Source organism: Pipistrellus kuhlii, unplaced genomic scaffold (assembly GCF_014108245.1).
Source record: "Pipistrellus kuhlii isolate mPipKuh1 unplaced genomic scaffold, mPipKuh1.p scaffold_m20_p_3, whole genome shotgun sequence".
NCBI lineage: Eukaryota > Metazoa > Chordata > Mammalia > Chiroptera > Vespertilionidae > Pipistrellus > Pipistrellus kuhlii.
The window spans coordinates 84845617-84865959 of NW_023425529.1; the positions used below are offsets into that span (position 1 = coordinate 84845617).

Consider the following 20343-nt stretch of genomic DNA (forward strand, 5'->3'; position numbering starts at 1 on the left):
TGAGGTGATACCTCATTGTCATTTTAATTTGCATCTCTCTGATGATTGGTGACTTTGAGCATTTTTTAATGTCTCTTGGCCTTCTGTAGGTTGACTTTGGAGAAGTGTCTACTAGTATTTAGGTCCTTTAACCATTTTTTAATTGGATTATTTGTTTTCCTTTTGTTAAGTTGTATGAGTTCCCTATATAGTTATTTATCAGATGTATCATGCCAAATATGGCCAAATATGGCCTTCCATACAGTGGGCTCTCTTTTCATTTTGTTGATGGTTTCTTTTGCTGTACAGAAGCTTTTTATTTTTATGTAGTCCCATTTATTTCCTTCTTAGTTTACTTTGCCCTTGGAGATGTATCCATAAACATATTACTATGAGAGCTGTCTAAGATTTTGCTGCCTATGGTTTCTTCTAGGATTTTGATGGTTTTGTGACTTACATTTAAGTCCTTTAGCCATTTTGAATTTGTTTTTGTGTATGGTATAAGTTGGTCGTCTAGTTTCATTTTTTTTTTTTTTTTTGCATCTATCTATTTAATTTTCCCAACACCATTTATTGAAGAGACTGTCTTGACTCCATTGTATGTTCTTGCCTATTTTGTCAAATATTAATTGAGTTTAATGGCTTGGGTTAATTTTTGGGTTCTCTGTTCTGTCCCAATGATCTACATGACTGTTCTTGTGCCAGTACCAGGCTGTTTTGATTACAGTGGTTTTATAGTGTAACTTGATATCTGATATTTTGATTCCTCCAACTTTGTTTTTCTTTCTCAAGATTTCTGCCTTATTCGAGGTCTTTTTTTGGTTGCATATAAATTTTTGGAGTATATGTTCTAGATATATGAAATGTGCCATTGGTATTATAATAGAGGTTGCATTGAAACTATAGATTGCTTTGGGTAGTATGGACATTTTAATGATATTGATTCTACCAATCCATAAAAATGGTATATTCTTCCAGTGGTTTATATCTTTCTCTATCTCTTTTTTCAATGTCCTATAGTTTTCTGAGTGCAAGTCTTTTACCTTCTTGGTTAAGTTTATTCCTAAGTATCTTAATTTTTGTTGTTGTTGCAATGGTAAATGGGATTGTTTATTTAGTTTCTCTTTCCAAGAATTTATTATGGGTATATAAAAATCTTCTGATTTCTGGGTGTTAATTTTGTATCCTGCTATCATTTATTAAATCTAGTAATTTTACATATATTTTTTACATAGCATTTGCAACATCCATGAGTTGTCAAACTGTTCTTAATGCTTTGAACTTGTATTCTAAACACAGTAGACCTCAGAAGAACCATCTTTTTAATGTAAGCTCCCAGTGGTGTTTTTATAAGCACTTGCATTAGAATCAGCTGGGAGGGCTTGATAAAATGCAGATTCCCTGGGCACTACTACTGGCCTACTGGGGCAGGCTCTCTGGGATGGACACTTAGGAGTTTCCATTTTGATTAAGCTGCTAGATTATATTTATGCACAATGCATTTCGAGAAGTTTATCAGAGTTAATTCAGAAAGGCTTATATCTTGATGGTCAGCACACCAAATGACAACTGGTGAGCCATTGGGGGAAACGGTGAGAGTGCACAAGGTGTGAATGTGCACTCTGGCCTTTTGATATACATGATTTGGGAGAAGAAAGGACAATGGTCTCATTGGCCAACCAGTGAACCTTAGCAACTTCAGTATTATAAACATGCAGCAATGAGGTAAACTAACACTTCATTGCCCTTCCCATTTGTGTTTTAATTCTGTTACTTTTCCCTTCTTATCCTATTCAGTTAGAGTTTAAACTTCCCACTGAGACCAGTGTTGCTTATACATAAGCCTTCAGTATTAATAATGTCCCTAAAATTTGGGAGTACCGAGAAAGTCTTCTGACCCTTGCTTCCTCTCTCATAATCCATCGGAATGACTACAGGCTGTGCTCCTGAGACAGGGTGCCATGACATTTCAGCAAACATGCCTGAAAGAAGATCCACCTGCTGCTGCACACGCCTCTGAAGGTGAGACCCACACAGTCTTCTCCACCCCCTTTATCTTGCTCCTCCCCTCCTTCCTTTCCTCTTTCCTTTATGACTTTATTTCACAGTGTGAGTGTACCCATCTCCTTAAGTGACATTCCTGATCCACCATCTATCTTAATACCAGCCTTCCCCATGCCCAGCTCTCCTCTCCCTTCTTTTTTACTTTCTGGCACATATATTCCCACCAGATTTGAAGGCATGAGAAGATGAGCTATGGGGGGAGAAGGATGGGTAACAAAAAGACTAAAAAGAAAGCATATCTGTTTCTAGTGTCTTTAAACTTTTGACCTACAAGCTATTTGACAAATCTGATACTCAGACTTATCTGTTTCTAGTGTCTTTAAACTTTTGACCTACAAGCTATTTGACAAATCTGATACTTTTTGTTCAAATTTTTACATTATGTATAATGACATCTATTATGCCATGACTCTTTACTTGTGAGATTCTGATTTTGAGGCATTTAACTTTGACATAGGCAGTGAAGATTATGCTAATCTGCTCTTGGTCAAAATTTCTCAATTGGGAAAATGAGCATTAAAAGTATGTTGTTATTAGAGAGAAAGAGAGAGAGATAACGAGAGAGAGACAGAGACAGAGAGAACAAAAAACCTCTTTATATCTAACATTCAGATCAAAAGCTTTTTATTTTAAAAATCCAGGGAACCTCTAAAACAGTGAAATTGCCAGGAGATACCATCATGAAAAGCAAATTTTTCAAAATTTTCTGTGTGACTTAAGCATATGTGGATTAAATCAAGTGGATAGATTTGCATCATTTTAGCTCCATCCAGCCCCATCCATACCAGGTTGGGGCTTACTTTTTTAAATTTAAATTTGAATTCTTTATTGTTTAAAGTGTTACATAAGTCTCTTTTTCCCCTATTGATCACTCCCTATCTGCTCCCACACCCCAGCACATGCCCTCACCCCCCTCCCCTGTCTATGCCCATTGGTTATGCTCATATGCATGCATACAAGTCATTTGGTTGATCTCTTACTCTCTCACTCCCCACCTTCCCTTATAGGTTGGACAATCTGTTTGATACTTCTGTGACTCTGATTCTATTTTTGTTCATCTGTTTATGTTGTTCATTATATTTTACAAATGAATGAGATCTTTCTTTGACTGGCTTATTGCAAAGTTTCCTGCAATTGGCCAACCATAGTCTCTCATTTAAAAAAAAGAAAGAAAGAAAAAACAAGAAAGAGCTTTATAAAGGAATCAAACAATTAACAAAAGCCAGAGGGAAGAGATTTACATTGCTAAAGGGTTTAAAATTGAAGTACTTTGACACCGGTGTGTGTGTGTGTGTGTGTGTGTGTGTGTGTGTGTGTGTGTTTCAATGGCAACATTTGTGTTCATAACAGATAGATCCTTTAAAAATATTGGTCTTGCCTGGCTTTGCATGAGACCTTCATCTGTACTCTTTGGCTATATCCAATCTTCCAATGTCAATATGTCACAGTTGTGGACCTTGAGGAAGAAGATTAAGAAAGGCTCCTGGTATCTAACTGGGTGCAAATAAAAAAATAAAATAAACAAACAGAAAAAAACAAACAAACAAACAAACAAAACAGCCATTTCCACACAGGGGCCTCTCATGCAAACTGAACTACCCGCCTCTGCAGTGAACTGCCTGCTGCCTGCACTGTGATTCTGCCCCCTGAGCCGGTCCTTATAAAGAAGTTCCTATTTCAACCAATTGGAAGCTTTTCCTATCCAATCAGAGATCCACAGCTATATCCCCCCATCAGCTCCTTTACTAACCAATTAGAGCAGCTCCATTTTGACCAATCAGGATAGTGCCCTTTGGATCAATCAAATTGTAAGGATTTGGAGTCCTCATTTGCCTGAGGATAGACCAATCAGGGGTGAGGGGCAAAGACTTCTATCTATATAAGTCAGCTCCCTTGTGGCTCTGCGCACACATTTTGTTTCCACCTAAGCTTGAAGATATGCTTCCCTGACAGGAGCTGAACCACTGAGACTGAAGCAGAGCAGAGCAGGCCAGTGAGCAGCAGAGCTGTCTAGCTGGAGAAGGGCCTGGTCTCACAGTCATGCTGTTTTCACAGCCAGGCTGTATCACAGCTGAGCTGTTTTTCACTGAGTCGTTTCCTTCTTCACAGCACCCAAAATCGGGGATTCCTGTTGGCATTGAATTGGCACCAACAAACATCAGTTGGCATGATGTTATCTCCCCCAGAACACAAAGCACGCTTCCGCCCAGCTTCTCTTCATGACGGTATTATTAGTTTCCTCCCCATACTAAGTTACTTCTTTGTGCACTCTTAAAGGGGGAATGGACAGACAGACTTTGCTTCATATCGTGGCTCAGCCACTTACTACCTGTGAGGCCTTGCAATGTAACTTCTCAAAAATCTCAATTTCTTGATTGGTAACAGGAAAGTAAGGTTTGTGGTGCTTAAATAAGATTTGTGCCTTGTTCAGAGCCTGACAGAAAAGGTTATTTCCCTCCTCTGCACCCTCTCCAGGACCAGCGTCCTAACGTACACTCTCCGTCCAGCTCACTGGAGCAGTGGGCACTTGCTATTTGGTTTGGACACTCAGCATCTCAACCCTGTCTGTGTTTGGGGAATTCCTGCTGAACGGGTTTTAGTGGGAGTTTTGCTGCCAAACATGCTAATCTAACCACAAGATGTGTAGATTAGTCTAGTCTTTGGTATTTCTTGATTCTATAGCATACAGCCTGGGCTCCCCTGCTCAGAAAGACCATCACCATCCTTTGGCCCAGGAAGGGTTAGGGCCCAGTCTCTCTGGTGAGGAACAGCACCAGAGGTGATTGGAAGGGTGCTTTCTTGGGGCACAGGAGGCATCAATGATGATGGCATTACTAATGCCAGAAAACCAAGTTCTGACAGAAGACATAGGACCACAGCCAACTATAGAATCCCCTCCCCCACCCCCATTCCTGGTTCCAATCACATGCATGAGAACAAATGGCAATTTACTAAAGGCAAAAAAAAGAGAATGTAATTTACAGATCCTCTAGTTGATAGAGCAGCAAGATAAAAGAATGATCAATGCAACAACCTGATTGCTTTTGAATAAAAAAGTACCTTTTTATGAAAGCTAATAATAAAAAAGAATATCAATAAGTCTAAGTATTGCCATGTTTTTAAATCCTGATTTGCAAGTGAACTATCTAAAACCCTTTCTATGTTTTCAGAACATGTAACTTGTAAGAAGTTGTGAGTCAGCTTCCACTATTTGTGTTCTCTTAGGAATGACACCACCACATCTCTACCTATAATCTCCACTCCCACCAGGCTTTCCTCCTGCCAGGAAAGGCTGTAAGGGGGCAGCTGAGAAAGCCAGTTCGGTCAATGAGTAGAGCTAGTACAGAGATGACTAGCAGCTGCAGCCTAGCCGGGTGCAAAGGCAGAATTTAAAGTGGAACAATCAAGAGATTGTTTTTAGAACTGGGGTGACATCATACACCATGGACCTTTTATTCATCATCTGTATGGAACAGAGAAAGAAAGGGTCACTAATTACAAAGAAACAGATCAGAGTGCAGTCCGGATTTTATAGCAGGAGCCTGCCCTCTCCTTGTTTGTGATGGTGTAAACAATGACCTTTTTATTGTCTCTGATAAAGGGTGCATGGGAACCGGAACAGCAGCGACAAAATCACCCTTATTTCTGTCTCTACCACTGGGCTTCTTGTCTGAGCCATTACCTGGGATAAGTAGGTTCCTTTAGATTTGTATGCTTTGTTTGTTTGTTTGTTTGTTTGTTTGTTTGTTTTTAGCCAAATTTACAATTACATCCTATGTTCTGAAATGCAGAGTTCTGAAAGACCTGCCTAATTATTGTGTTGTGCTTTTTAAGTACAGCTGGGATTCCCTGGGTCCCAGTGAGCCATGAATTAGATCAGAGGTCAGCAAACTCTGGCCCATGGGCCAAATGCAGCCACTGCCTGATTTCGTAAATAGAGCTGTACTTGAACCTAACCACACCCATTGTTTACCCAGGCTATCTTCTGTGGCTGCATTGGTGCAATAGGGATAGAGTTGAGTAATTGCAAAAAAGACTACATGACCTGCAAAACCTAAACTATTTACTGTTTGGCCTTTACAGAAATAGTTTGCTGACCTCTGAGTTAGATGCTTGTTTTGCCTCTCAGCAGTAAGGTGCCACTTTGCTTAATGTTGTAGTAATTTCTCCTGCTTCCCTGGCACTAACCACATGTTTGCATGGGGCAAGACAGAATCGAGGAGCAAATCAAGGGATGTTTCTCAAACACAGACCCCCTTGGAATTTCAGAGGTGACCACATGAGTGGAATTCCAACGTGAACACACATGGGGGGAGGACTAAAAACCCACTGGCACAATCATGGAAGGATGTCTTTCACAGTTGAGGGTCTGGGACTGTCTGTGTGACCACATTATAGCAGATCTCTAGTTTAAAAGTCCCAAAGTCCAATCAAAGTATATTGGTTGAGGATTTATCTCGGTTGTTGTTAACCCTCCCATTTTGGGGGGGTCGGGGAGAGTGTGACATATACACAGACTTCTACAATTCATTTGTAATTTCTGAGGGTTCTTGGACCCCCAAGAAGCTAATTCATAAACCCCAGATTAAGAAAAACTGATCATTGTGGGGGGTTTTTTGCTAGTTGTGGGACAAATTGTAAAATGCACTAGTCAAAGAACCTGTTTTCAATTAGATTAATTAACAATTAGCAAGTACTTACTTGAAATTAATTTAAAATTAACAGCATCTACTCAGTGCCAGATGAGGGGTACAGACTCTACGTCATTGGAATTGAGAGAAGAAATAGACTATTGTTCAGTAAGGTGAGAGAAGGGTTCACAGGTAAAATGGGTCTGAGACCCAAAAGAACAACTAGGTTTTAGACAAGCAGGAAGTAGGAGGGAAGATTGGACTGCAAATGTCCTCTAGGCTCAGACAGGTCTCATTTTCTCACTGTGGACCCAGGAAAGGGAGCACCTACCACATTCCTCAACGACAGTCACCTTAGAGCAGCTCCGGGTACAGAGCTTCCGAGGGGATCTCTGAGAACCATCCCGTGTCTCACACCTCGTCCAGCTAACTTATCATTGCATTTGGGGCTACAGCCTTTCCTGGTCCTAGTGGGCTGCATGGGAGCTTGGCCTAACACTCGGCTATTGCCTTCTTAAAATCTGTAATAATTTTTAAATTAGAAAAACAACAACAGCATTTTCATTTTACACTGGGCTCCACAAATTATGCAGCCAGTCCTGATACTGGGGAAAGAATGAAGCCAACATTAACATGATCAAATATGGATGAGAAAACAGGAAAATGTGCCCCCTGCCCCCACCTTGAAGCTGGGACACCAGGCTAGAGTGTAAGAGAGCGCCAATCCTTTTTATACCCTATACTAAGAAGTTGCCACAAGTACTTATAAGTCAAGTTACACTTCTTTAGATGAATAGCATGAGGCTAATTATACTCTTTTAACTTTTCACATAAAAAGGAATATCCAATTTTTCACTTATACAATTAAAATTTGCTTTTCTAAATTTTAGAATTTTTTTAAGGTGACTTGTTATCTTTATTTATTTATTTATTTATTTATTTTAATTGGGTCAGACTGAACTTTATTTTTTTTTTCATCTTTGTTGTTGAAAGTATTACATATGTTCCCTCCCCCACCTGCAATGATCTCTTCTAGCCAGCCCTCACCCCTCCCGTCCCAGGCCTTCACCACTCTATTTTCTGTGTCCATGCATACAAGTTCTTTGATTGATCTCTTCCCACCTACCCATTCTCCCCCACCTTCCCCCCTGAGATCCAACAGTCTGTTCTATGCTTCTGTATCTCTGGATCTATTTTGTTCATCAGTTTATTTTGTTCATTGGATTCCACAAATGAGTGTGATCATGTGATACTTGTCTTTCTCTGACTGGCTTGTTTTGCTTAGCATAATACTCTCCGGGACCCTGCACACTGTCTCTAAGAGTAAGAGATCCTTCTTTTGTATTGCTGCATAGTATTCCATGGTGTAAATGTACCACAGCTTTCTTATCCACTCCTCTACAGATGGGTACTTGGGCTTTTTCCAGATCTTAGCTATTGTAAATTAAGCTGATATGAACATATAACTGCGTACATTCTTTCTGATTGGTGTTTCAGGTGGATATATTTCTAGAAGTGGGATTACTGGGTCAAATGGCAGTTCTATTTTTAATTTTTTGAGGAAACTTAAACTAAAACTTGTATGGACAAGTTTTCCATAATGGCTGCACAAGTCTGCATTCCCACCAGCAGTATACTAGGGTTCCCTTTTCTCCACATCCTCACCAGCACTTGTCATTTGTTGATTTGTTGATGATAGCCATTCTGACAGGTGTGAAGTGATAACTCATTGCCATTTTAATTTGCATCTCTCTGATGATTAGTGACTTTGAGCATTTTTTCATATGTCTCTTGGCCTTTTGTAAGTTCACTTTGGAGAAGTGTCTATTTAGGTCCTTTTTCCATTTCTAATTGGATTATTTGTCTACCCTTTGTTAAGTTGTATGAGTTCCCTGTACCAGTGGTCAGCAAACCACAGCTTGCAAACCACATGTGGCTCTTTGGCCCCCTGAGTGCAGCTCAGCGTTAGAACCACTTCTTCAAAATAGACTCGCCCAGGCCAAAAACCAACTTCTGCCCATGGGCCACGAAGTTTCAATTGCACTGTACGTGCGCGCCTGCACATGGTATTTTGTGGAAGAGTCACATTCAAGGTGCCAAAGAAACTCATGTGGCTCTCGAGCCGCGGTTTGCCAACCACTGTCCTATGCATTTTGGATATAACGCTTTATCAGATGTATCATTGCTAAATATGATTTCCATTCAGTGGGCTCCCTTTTCACTATGTTGATGGCTTCTTTTGCTGAACAGAAGCTTTTTATTTTGAGGTAATCTCATTTGCTCATTTTCTCTTTAGTTCCCTTTCCCTAGGACCTTGGTCGGCAAACTGTGGCTCGCAAGCCACATACGGCTCTTTGGCCCCTTGAGTGTGGCTCTTCCACAAAATACCATGGCCTGGGCGAGTCTATTTTGAAGAATTGGCCTTAGAAGAAGTTTAAGTTTAGAAAATTTGGCTCTCAAAAGAAATTTCAATCATTGTATTGTTGATATTTGGCTCTGTTGACTAATGAGGTTGCCAACTACTGCCCTAGGAGATGTATCCATAAACATACTGCTATGAGAAATGTCTGAGATTTTGCTGCCTATGGTTTCTTCTAGAATTTTGATGATTTTGTGACTTACATTTAAGTCTCTTATCCATTTTGAGTTTATTCTTATATACGGTGTAAGTTGGTGATCTAGTTTCATTTTTTTACATGTAGCTGTCCCTGTCCAATTTTCCCAATACCATTTATTGAAGAGACTATCTTGACTCTATTGTATGCTCTTTCCTCCTTTGTCAAATATTAGTTGAGTTTAATGGCTTGGGTCGATTTCTAGATTCCACTGATCTATATGCCTGTTCTTGTGCCAGTACCAGGCTGTTTTGATAATAATGGCTTTGTAGTATAACTTGATATATGGCATTGTGATTCCTCCAACTTTGTTCTTCTGTCTCAGGAGTACTATGGCTATTTGGGGGTTTTTTTTGGTTCCATATAAATTTTTGGAGTATATGTTCTTAATCTGTGAAATATGCTGTTGGTATTTTAATGGGGATTACATTGAAACCATAGATTGCTTTGGGTGTTATGGACATTTTAATGATGTTAATTCTACCAGTCCATGGACATGGTAAATTCTTCCAGCTATTTATATTGTTCTTTATCTCTTCTATCAACATCCTGTCGATTTCTGAGTGCAAGTCTTTTATCTCTTTGGTTAAGTTTATTCTTAAGTATCTTAGTTTTTTGTTGTTATTGTTGTTGCAATGGTAAATGGGATTGTTTGTTTAGTTTCTCTTTCTGAGAATTCATTATTGGTATATAAAATGACTCCGATTTCTGAGTGCTAATTTTGTATCCTGCTACATTGCCAAATTCATTTATTAAATCTCATAGTTTTTAGTGGAGTCTGGGGTTTTCTATGCACAATGTCATGTCATCTGCAAATACTGAGAGTTTTACTTTGCCCTTTCAAAGTTGGATTTATTTTATTTCTTCTTCTTCTTGTCTGATTGCTGTGGCTAAGACTTCCAGCACTATGCTGAATAAGAGTGGTGAGAGTGGACATCCTTGTCTTGTTCCTGTCATTAGGGGAAATGCTTTTAGCTTTTGCCTATTGAGTATAATACTGGCTGAAGGTTTGTCAGATATGACCTTTATCAGATTGAGATATGATCCCTCTATTCCCACTTTGCTGAGAGTTTTTATCAAAAATGGGTGTTGGATTTTGTTGATTTTTCTGCATCTATTGATATGATAATGTGATTTTTGTCTTTCAATTTGTTTATGTGATGTATCACATTTATTGATTTGTGTATATTGTACCAGGCTTCCATTCCCAGAATACATCCCACTTGGTCATGGTGTATTATCTTTTTAATATATTTCTGGGCCTGATTTGCTAATATTTTGTAGAGGATTTTAGTATCTATGTTTATCGAGGATATTGGCATGCAATTCTTTTTCTTCACAGTATCTTTATCTGGTTTTGGAATTAGGATAATACTGGCCTCATACAAAGAGCTTGGAAATATTCTTTCCTCTAGGATTCTTTGGAATAGTTTGAGGAGGATAGGTGTTAGTTCTTCTTTGAATGTTTGGTAAAACTCCCGTGTGTAGCAGTCCAAACCAGGGCTTTTGTTTTCTGGGAGTTACTTATTACTGCTTCAACTTCATTGTTGTTATTGGCCTATTCAGGTTTTCTGATTCTTCCTGATTCAGTTTTGGGTGGTTGTGTTTTTATAGGAAATTTCCCATTACATCACATTGTTCAGCTTGTTGGCATATAGTTGTTCATAGTATTTTCTTACAGTTCTTTGTATTACTGTGTTGTCAGTTGTAACTTCTTCACTTTCGTTTCTGATTTTATTTATCTGGGTCCTCTCTCTTTGTTTCTTGATGAATCTGGCTAATGGCTCATCAATCTTGTTTATCTTCTCAAAGAACCAGCTCTTGGTTTCATTTATTTTTTTTTTTTAATTTTATTTTTTAGTCTCTATGTTGTTTATCTCCACTCTGATCTTTATTATTTCCTTCCTTCTGCTTACACTGGGCTTTTCTTGTTTTCTTTCTAATTCTTTAAGTTGTAGAGTTAAATAGTTTATCATTAATTTTTCTTGTGTTTTGGGGTATGTTTTTTTCTTTTGTTTTTTTGTTTTTTTTGGTTGTTATGTGCTCATTTTCATTTGTTTCCAGATATTTCTTATTTCTTTCTTGAGATCATTGTTACTCCTTTCATATATATAAAATAGAGGAATATCCCCAGGAAAGGGATCCACAAGCTGTGGATTGCTGATATCTCCAAACAAGTTACTCAGGGCAAGTTACAAACAATGCCTGACATTGCACTTGAAATTGGAAATCATAGCAGATCTACTTAAATCACAGACACAAACCCAAACAGGGCAACCAAAATGGGGAGACAAAAAACAAGCCCCAAAAGAAAGAACAAGAGAATTCCCCAGAAGAGCTAAACAAAATGGAGATAAGAAATTTATCAGATATAGAATTCAGAATAATGATGGCAAGGTTTCTCAACAGCATGAGAAAAGGTAAAGTAACTATGAAAAAAGACCAGTCAGAAATCAAGATGTGAGAGTGACACATAGATTGGCTGCCTCCTGCACATGCTCTGCTCAGGGCCAGGTATGGAGCCTGCAACTGGGGTATACATCCTTGACTGGATGAAACTCAGGACCCCTCAGTTCAGACACCGATGCACATGGGGCCCAAACCTGTGTTCTTTACTAGGATCTACCATTCTTGATTTCTGACTGGTAACTTGCCCTGAGTAACTTGTTTGGAGATATCAGCAATCCACAGCTTGTGGATTCCTTTCCTGAGACTAGGTGCCTTTAGAAAGGACCAAGATGTGCACCTGGGTCATCTTTTTCCTAGTCTCTGGCCCAGAAGGAGATCAAGCAAAGACTCAAAGCCTCCCGAGACCACCTCTGCCTGCAGTCCAATTGACACTCAGTCTTTTTTTAATTTTAATTTAATTTTATTGTTTAAAGTATTACAAATAGTAGTACATAAGTCTCCTTTTTTCCCCACTGACCTTCCCCCAGCCTTCTGTACACCCCAGGCACATGCTCTCAGGCCTCCTGACCCCTCCCCCCCCCCATCGCCTGCCCAGTGTCTTGCAACCATTGGTTATGCTTATATGCATGAATACAAGTCCTTTGGTTGATCTTTTACTTCCCACACACACAACCCTCCCCAGCCTTCCTGCTGTACTTTGACAGTCTGTTCAATGCTTCTCTGCCTCTGTATCTATTTTTGTTCATCAGTTTATAATGTGCTTTATTATCCATAAATGAGTAAGATCATGTGGTATTTTTCTTTCACTGACTGGCTTATTTCACATAGCATAATGCTCTCCAGTTCCATCCATGCTATTGCAAATGGTAAGAATTCCTTCTTTTTTATAGCAATACTAGAGGCCTGCTGCACAAAATTTGTGCATTGGGGAGGAGGGGGGGGGGGGGAGATAATCCCTCAGCCAAGCCTGTAACCTCTCCAATCTGGGACCCCTTGAGGGATGTCTGACTGCCCATCTAGACCTGATCCCAGTGGGATCAGGCCTATACGGGCAGTTGGACATCCCTCTCACAATCCAGGACTGCTGGCTCCCAACTGCTCACCTGCCTGCCTTCCTGATTGCCCCTAACCACTTCTGCCTGCCAGTCTGATCACTCCCTAACCACTCCCCTGCCAGCCTGATTGATGTCTAACTATTCCCCTGTCAGCCTGTTTGCCCCCAACTTCTGTCCTCCACTGGCCTGGTCCCTCCCAACTGCCCTCCCCTGCTGGCCATCTTGTGTTGGCCATCTTGTGTCCACATGGAGCAGGATCTTTGAATACATGGGGGCAGCCAGCTTGTATATTAGAGTGATGGTCAATCTGCATATTACTCTTTTATTAGATGGGATAGAGGCCTGTGCACAGATGGGGGCCAGCTGGTTTGCCCTGAAGGGTGTCTCGGATCAGGGTGAGGGTTTCCTTGGGGTGTGGGGCAGCCTGAATGAAGGGTCTGTGGTGGTTTGCAGGCCAGCCACACCCCCTGGTGACCCAAGTGGAGGCCCTGGTATTTGGAGTTTATTTACCTTCTACAATTGAAACTTTGTAGCCTGGAGTGGAGGCCTAGGCTGCCCAGGGCTGCAGAAGCTTGGCTTCCTCTATCGCTGGGGGCAGCCCTAGCCTCTCTCCTGCTCTCTGCGGCAGCAGCCATCTTGGTTGGGATTAATTTTCATACTCGCTCTAATTGGCTGGTGGGCATGGCTGGTGGATGTAGCAGAGTGATGGTTAATTTGAATATTACTCTTTTATTAGGTAGGATAGTATTCCATTGTGTACATGTACCATCAGTTTTTAATCCACTCATCTGCTGATGAGCATTTAGGCTGTTTCCAAATCTTAACTATTGAAAATTGTGCTGCTATGAACATAGGGATGTATATATCCTTTCTGACTGGCATTTCTGTTTTCTTGGAATATATTCCTAGAAGTGGTATTATTGGGTTAAATGGCAGTTCCATTTTTAAATTTTTGTTTTCCACAGAGGCTGTGCTAGTCTGCATTCACACCAGCAGTGAAGGAGGGTTCTTTTTTCTCTGCATCCTCTCCAGCACTTTTCGTTTGTTGATTTGTTGATGATAGCCATTCTGACAACACTCAGACAGTCCAGAACTTCAGCTGCTGTCTGTGGGTGCCCATCCAGCCCTTTTGCACTTTCATACTTCATACCAGCCTCCATGACCACGCGCTCCGCGTGTCCTTGCCTCTCTTTCCCCTCCGCCCCCACGCCGTGACCGGTGTGCCCCAGCCTGCACCCCGCTTCCCGCCGCAGCCCCTCGCCCGAGGGGCCTGGGCCGCGGGTGCGGGGCCGGGACTCGGTAGAAGGAGGGAGGAGGGGATTTAGGGGTTTTGGGCCCCGGGGACGAAGTGTGGTCGTGTCACGTAGCGCGGCGGTGGGCGGTTCTCCAAGTTCCATCCTTGTTTATCAGGGTTCTCTCCAGCTAGTCTTCAGATGATTAGTCAGGATGGTTTTTCTGTATTTTAGTTGTAATTCTAGTTTGGTCCTGGGAAAGTGTCAATGTAGCTTCCCAGTACTCTGCTGCCATTTTGTAATCACTCCTAAATTTTAGGATTTCTAATACACATTTTTAAAACAGAAAAAACAACTGATATAATGCTATCACTAAATGAGAGGAGAAAAATAATTAAATGTATTTTCAATTTCATTGTTTATGTCTCTTATTTTATATTTTCCAAATTGGTATAACATTTTGGGTTGTTCCCTTTCATGTACACAGAGTCTTTGGTTCAAGAGGCTCAAATCCTTTGACCTGAATGAAGGACCAGCCTTTCTACCCTTGTAAGGCTCATGATTTTCCTTGTATAGTTGATTCAAAAAAATTTCTTTCAGGACTTCTTTGCTATTGGAGATTTTGTTTCTCTTCTGAGAACTAGGAAATTTAAATTTGAATATAGTGGACTACTAGAACTGTCAAGGCTTGAACTTTATTTAGAAGACTTAGTATTTATTCAACAAACTAATGCAGTGTTTCTATTACTTTAAAGTAAATTTCAAAATAAATGCAAAATATAAAAAATGAGCAGAAGGAAAATGATGTTATTAGACCATATGCCTTAGTGATACCACATTCAGGGAGCTATCCATTTTCTATAAAAAATATAGTAATTGAATCTGACAATAAATTAGAGCTTGGTTAAACTAAAAGTGTGCAGGAAGTTCTTGAGTCCACTTCAACTTGTTTTGATGGGAATGATTAACCATGTAATTTGAATCCTCCATAGTTAGACAACATGGAGAAGTTTGTGTGGAGCAAGAATTGAGATGTTTAAATCAGTGGAGTCAAGTAGGATCTATAGACCCCAAGAGTTCAAAGATGGTTTCAAGAAGATCAAAATTATTTCTGTAACAAAATACTAAGATATCATTTGACTTTTACCATGTTGACACTTGTACCAATGTTACAAAAGCATTAATAGGTATAACTGCTGGGCCCTTGGCCTCAGTCAAGGTCCCCAACTGTACAAGCAGTACCATTAAAATCATCACTCTGCTTTACAGTGGTGCCTCACACAACGAACTTAATTCGTTCCAGGAGCAAGTTTGTTATGCGAAAAGTTCGTTATGTGAAACGCGTTTTCCCATAACAATACATGTTAAAAAAAATAATTCGTTCTATAGCATAAAATATGCTAAGACGACATAAAAAAAGATAAATTTTTTGTTATTATTTTTATTTAGATACATCATGATATAAAAAAAATATTGAGTTTAACTTAAAAGGACGACTGCTGTGATACGTGCGTGATTTAATTTGTAATGAAGAACGATTGCCGCGATACGTGCTTAAGTTAAGCGCAGTGACTAACGACTGCCTGCAGTGCCTGCGCGGAAGGATGCAATACATCGGCAGCGATCGTGGAAGCTCGGGCGAAGCAGTCGTGGAAGCTCGGGCAAAGCGGTCGTGGAAGCTCGGGCAACTTCGTTGTGTGAAACGAAGTTCGTTGTATGAATCATGAAATGAAGTTCGTTGTGTGCAGCGTTCGCTGTGCGAGGCGTTCTTTATGCGAGGCACCACTGTATTTGTAGTTTAAAAAAATAACAACAGCCTGTCTCACTTAAGAATGCCCATTATAATGTAGAAAAACTTTACATTTTAACCTTTGAGTGCATATCATTTTAATGTTTTGTATGACAAAATGGAAAGTACCAAGAAAGCACTTCTGTTGTATGCAGTAGCACAATGATTATCTCAAGAAGCACTTGTGTAATAGCTGAGTTGCAAGCCTTTTATTTTCATGGTACACTATTTTACTTGAAAGAATGAGTATCATAAAGACTATTGTTATTCAGACGAGGGTTTTAAGAAGCAATGCGTGTCACTCTGGCCAGTGTGGCTCAGTTGGTTGAACATCATCTTGTGCACTTAAAGGTCACTGGTTCAGTTCCTAGTCAGGGCATATGCCCAGGTTGCGGGTTGGGTCCCTGGTCATGGGTGTGTACAGGAGACTACTGATTTAATGTTTCTCTCTCTCTCCCTTTCCCTTCCTCTTTCTCTAAAACACACACACACACACAGAGAGTAATGCTTGTCAAGAAATGCAAAGCCATCATTATCTGAAAGAGCTGTTTAAATGCTCCTCCTTTGTCCTCCTACATATCCGTGTGAGGCCAGATTTCCTCACTTCAACCAGGACAACATACTATAGTAGGTTCAGATTCAATGCAAAAGTAGAGATGAGAATCCAGACATCTTCTATTAAGCCAGACACTAAAAGAGATTTACAAAGTTCCAAAACAATGCCACTCTTATTACTCATATTTGTTTTATTTGGGAAAATAAACATATTTTTGTAAATATGTGTTATTTATGTAATGGGATTACTACAGTGTTTTTAAATAAAATAAGCATTTTAAAACTTCTCAATTTAATTTTTTAATATTATAAATATAAGTCATCTAGCCCATCATAAAAGCTCTTCAAGATCCTCAATTTTTGTGAGCAAAAAGGGGCCTATGGCCAATAAATTTGAGAACCCCTGTCTTATATGAACTAAATACAAGTCAATGACATGAGTCCCATTAGTCTTGTTCTCTGGCATGTTTTTCCTCATGTCTGTTTCTCTTTTCTTCTAAGTTAGGCTGTGTGCCAGGACTCTAGGCTTCTAAGGTCCCTACTCTGTTTCAAGTCTCCACGGCCAAAACTAAACCAGGTGGCTGAAGAATGTCCTTTGGGGAGAGAGTGCCTGAACTGAGGGAGAAGTGGACCAGCATTCCAAATCACTGTATCTATCAAGACCTGTCAGAGTTCATTCGACATTGACCAACAATGAGTGCTACAGATTCTGCAGTAAACATCAGCATGAAACAATTGAATCCAAGCAATTTTATAGAGAATTTTGTTTCCTATGTTATATTTGGTCAGAAGCATAAAGGATGTTAACTTTTTTTTCCCCCTGAACTCTGCCACTCTGCAGCAACTATATTAAGAGGAGCAGATTAGTAGGTTATATAAAGAAGGTCCCCTTGGGTTTAAAATTTAGATTGTTATACTATTTACTTTTCTCCGCCTTGAGTTCCTATCTTGCCCAAGACCATAAGCCCAAGAATTTCCAGTATCATCACAGAAATCTACACAGTCTTTTAAACAGCTGCTGAATGTTGATGGTCTCACGATTCCTTAAAGGAATTTCTCTGTGGGTGGGGGAAGTCATCATCTATGACTCAATTAAATATTGCAAGCTCGTCCACAAAAACTAAAGAAATACTGTGGATTCTCAGAATCTCGGAGTAAACTATTCCCTCTTTCATAATTAAGAACTTGGTGAGAACAAACTCCCTATTGCCTTCTTTCAGTTTATGTTTAATGAAAAGACCCCTCTTGGTAAATGATAAAAGTAAATGGGTGACTCCAAAAACTGCAGTGCACCAGTCTCCTGATTCCGCTTTCACACATTTCTCCTGGCTCTGACTTCCCAAGGAGATCACATTGGTTGAACTGTAGAGCTTTCCTCAATGTGACAGATGGAAACAAAGCCAGAGCAAAAGTGATTTTCTCCATTGACACACTAAGCAATACCCTAAACAGCTTCACTTCGCTCAGTGTGAACCCACGGAGAGTACCAAGCATCATAGCTCCTTACCGCTGCCTGGCTTCCATTGCAGGCTGGGCCAGGGAACCAGAGCCTAATGAGCCCCATGAATCTAAAGCTGGAAACTGCTTTGTGTCCAGTTTGTGCTTAGTCCCTCTTTCATGTCAGGGTTTATTACAATAGTCAACTTCTAGTCTGAGTTGAAACCAGGAGATTAGCAGAAAACTTTGGGCTGGGGAAGGTGCCAGAAAGATTTCTGTACACAGATCAAATTAACATACACGTTAATGGAACTGAGTTTACCTCTGATACTATGACGATCCAGTCATCAATAATAAGAGAGGGAAAATCATGTACCCTTCTGGCCCAATAAAAAATAAATAAATATGAAGGATCTGCTTTTTAAATCTTTCTCAAATTGACTGCTTTTGGCCTTCAGTTTTATTAGATTATTGAAATTCTATTGAGCAGTTGTGTTCAATTTGGTGGCTTCAGACATAGGACAGAGGTTAGGTGAGTGGTCCTGCTCCCAAATAATAAGTCAAACCCTGTGGTCCAGGGGACTTCCATTCACTACCTAACGTCAAAAGACTTGCTGCAGGCCCCTATGATCTTTTCTAAGTTAAATTAATATCTTTTCTAAGTTAAATTCATGTCTTATTTATCTACATAAAAATGTGAATTTCTTTTTATATTAGTTAACATTCCCAACCTACCCAAATTGAATCAAACAAATAAATGAGTCAAACACTGCGTGAACATACCTCAAATGTCCCAGTATTCCCAGTTTTGTTGACTCCCAAAACAAAGTTACTCTTAATGTGTCAGGCTCACTGACTCACCTCATCTGAATTGTAAGGCTGAAAAGCAGACCCTGAACCTTGGTGACCCTCTAGGGCAGGGCCACCATGATATGTGACTGCATTTAGGTTTGCTCCTCTTTAAAAGTTTGCCTATATTTGGAGGCAAACTTAACTCTCAAGTGCAAAGTGATTTTGAAGTTATTCTTCTAATGAACTAGGTTTTCTCATGCTCCTGAAACTCGAATGCCTTATTTGTAAGCAAGGCCTCCCTCCATACACTCCATTACAACAGAAATAAGCAAACAGCCTTTCCTCACAGTCAGCTGCCCCTGTGAACAAAAACAAGAGGAGATCCAAGATATTTGTAATCATTTATTGGGAAATCTCTGGCAGATGCATAGGTGGACTGATTCCAACAGCATTCCACTTCCTGCTAGTGCCATATGAGTAATTAATTGTTAAGAAATATGCCCTGGCTGGTTTGGCTCAGAGGATAGAGCACCGGCCTGCAGACCCAAGGGTCCCAGGTTCGATTCTGGTCAAGGGCACGCGCCTTGGTTGCAGGCTCCTCCACGGTCAGGGCTTGTGTAGGAGGCAGCCAATGGATGTGATGTGTTTCTTTCACATCGATGTTTCTCTGTTTTCCCCTCTCCCTTCCACTCTCCCTAAAAATCAACGGAAAAATATCCTCGGGTGAGGATTAAACAAAAATGAAACAGCAACCTCCTGAATACTCAGCCCACAGAGGACAACCATGGATTAAAAATTATCTAAAAATGGAAAAGACTGACTCAAAGAAGCAACTTGTCTAAAAGATAGCATGTAAAGATATTACTGAGAACACCCTGGAAACACAGAAGTCTAGCCAAGTGATTATAAAATCCATTTTTTCAGGTCTGAAATGAAAGGAAGAACTTTTCACATAGGTATGAAAATTGTTGATTGAACAGTGCTTAAGGGAGAGGGAAGAGCTAAGATTATTAGCTCCTCAAGAGCAAAATCTTAGGACAACAAATGGGTCATCAAATTACAGAAACCTGAATGGAGTCCAGTCCAAGGTCTATCTGATCACTCTCCCTTAGCCACCCTTCCACCAATGTGTGTGGAAATAGATTGCTCTCAATGAGAACTCAACTGATTCATAAAGTTCTATGGCACACGATTCAGAAACCTCCCAGCACATTGGCAGTTTTGATCTCTTCAATTCTAGTTATCAAAGCTCACAACTCACATATACCAACATGGGCTGAGTTCATTACAGATAGTGGGGAATTATATTGTGAACTGGCTCTGATATTAAGAAGGGTATATATAGTTCCTAATGCTGCCGTAACAAATCACCACACAGTGGACTGAAAACACAGATTTATTACCTGCAGTTCTGCAGGTTGAAAGCCCAGCAGGGGATTTCCTGGATAAAATCCAGGTGTCAGCAGGACTGCAGTCCTTTCTGGGGGAGAATCCATTTCCTTGCCTTTCCTGAGATCCTGGCCCCTCCTCATATCCCATCACTCTGACCTACTCTTCTGCCTCCCTCTTCCCACTTTGAAGGACCCTGGTAATTTCACTGGATGCACAGAATAATCCCGCATCATCTCTTGTTTTAGGATCAATTGATAAACTCTCTTAATTCCTCCTTGCCATAGAAAGTAATATGTTCACATGTTCCAGGATTAGAACATGAACAGTGGAGGGTGGAGAGGATTCTACCTATTGTACTATGAAACATTCCTCATTATTCCTTAATTTTATCTC

The 20343-nt window shown here is 40.1% G+C and overlaps 1 long non-coding RNA gene across 1 annotated transcript; it reads left to right on the forward strand.

The window, feature by feature from the left end:
- The first annotated feature begins 1521 nt into the window (after positions 1 to 1521).
- LOC123653228 lies at positions 1522 to 18402 on the forward strand. Its single transcript, XR_006742905.1, has 3 exons — positions 1522 to 2001; positions 14473 to 14534; positions 16831 to 18402. It is a non-coding gene; the product is annotated as an uncharacterized LOC123653228 (long non-coding RNA).
- Positions 18403 to 20343: the final 1941 nt, after the last annotated feature.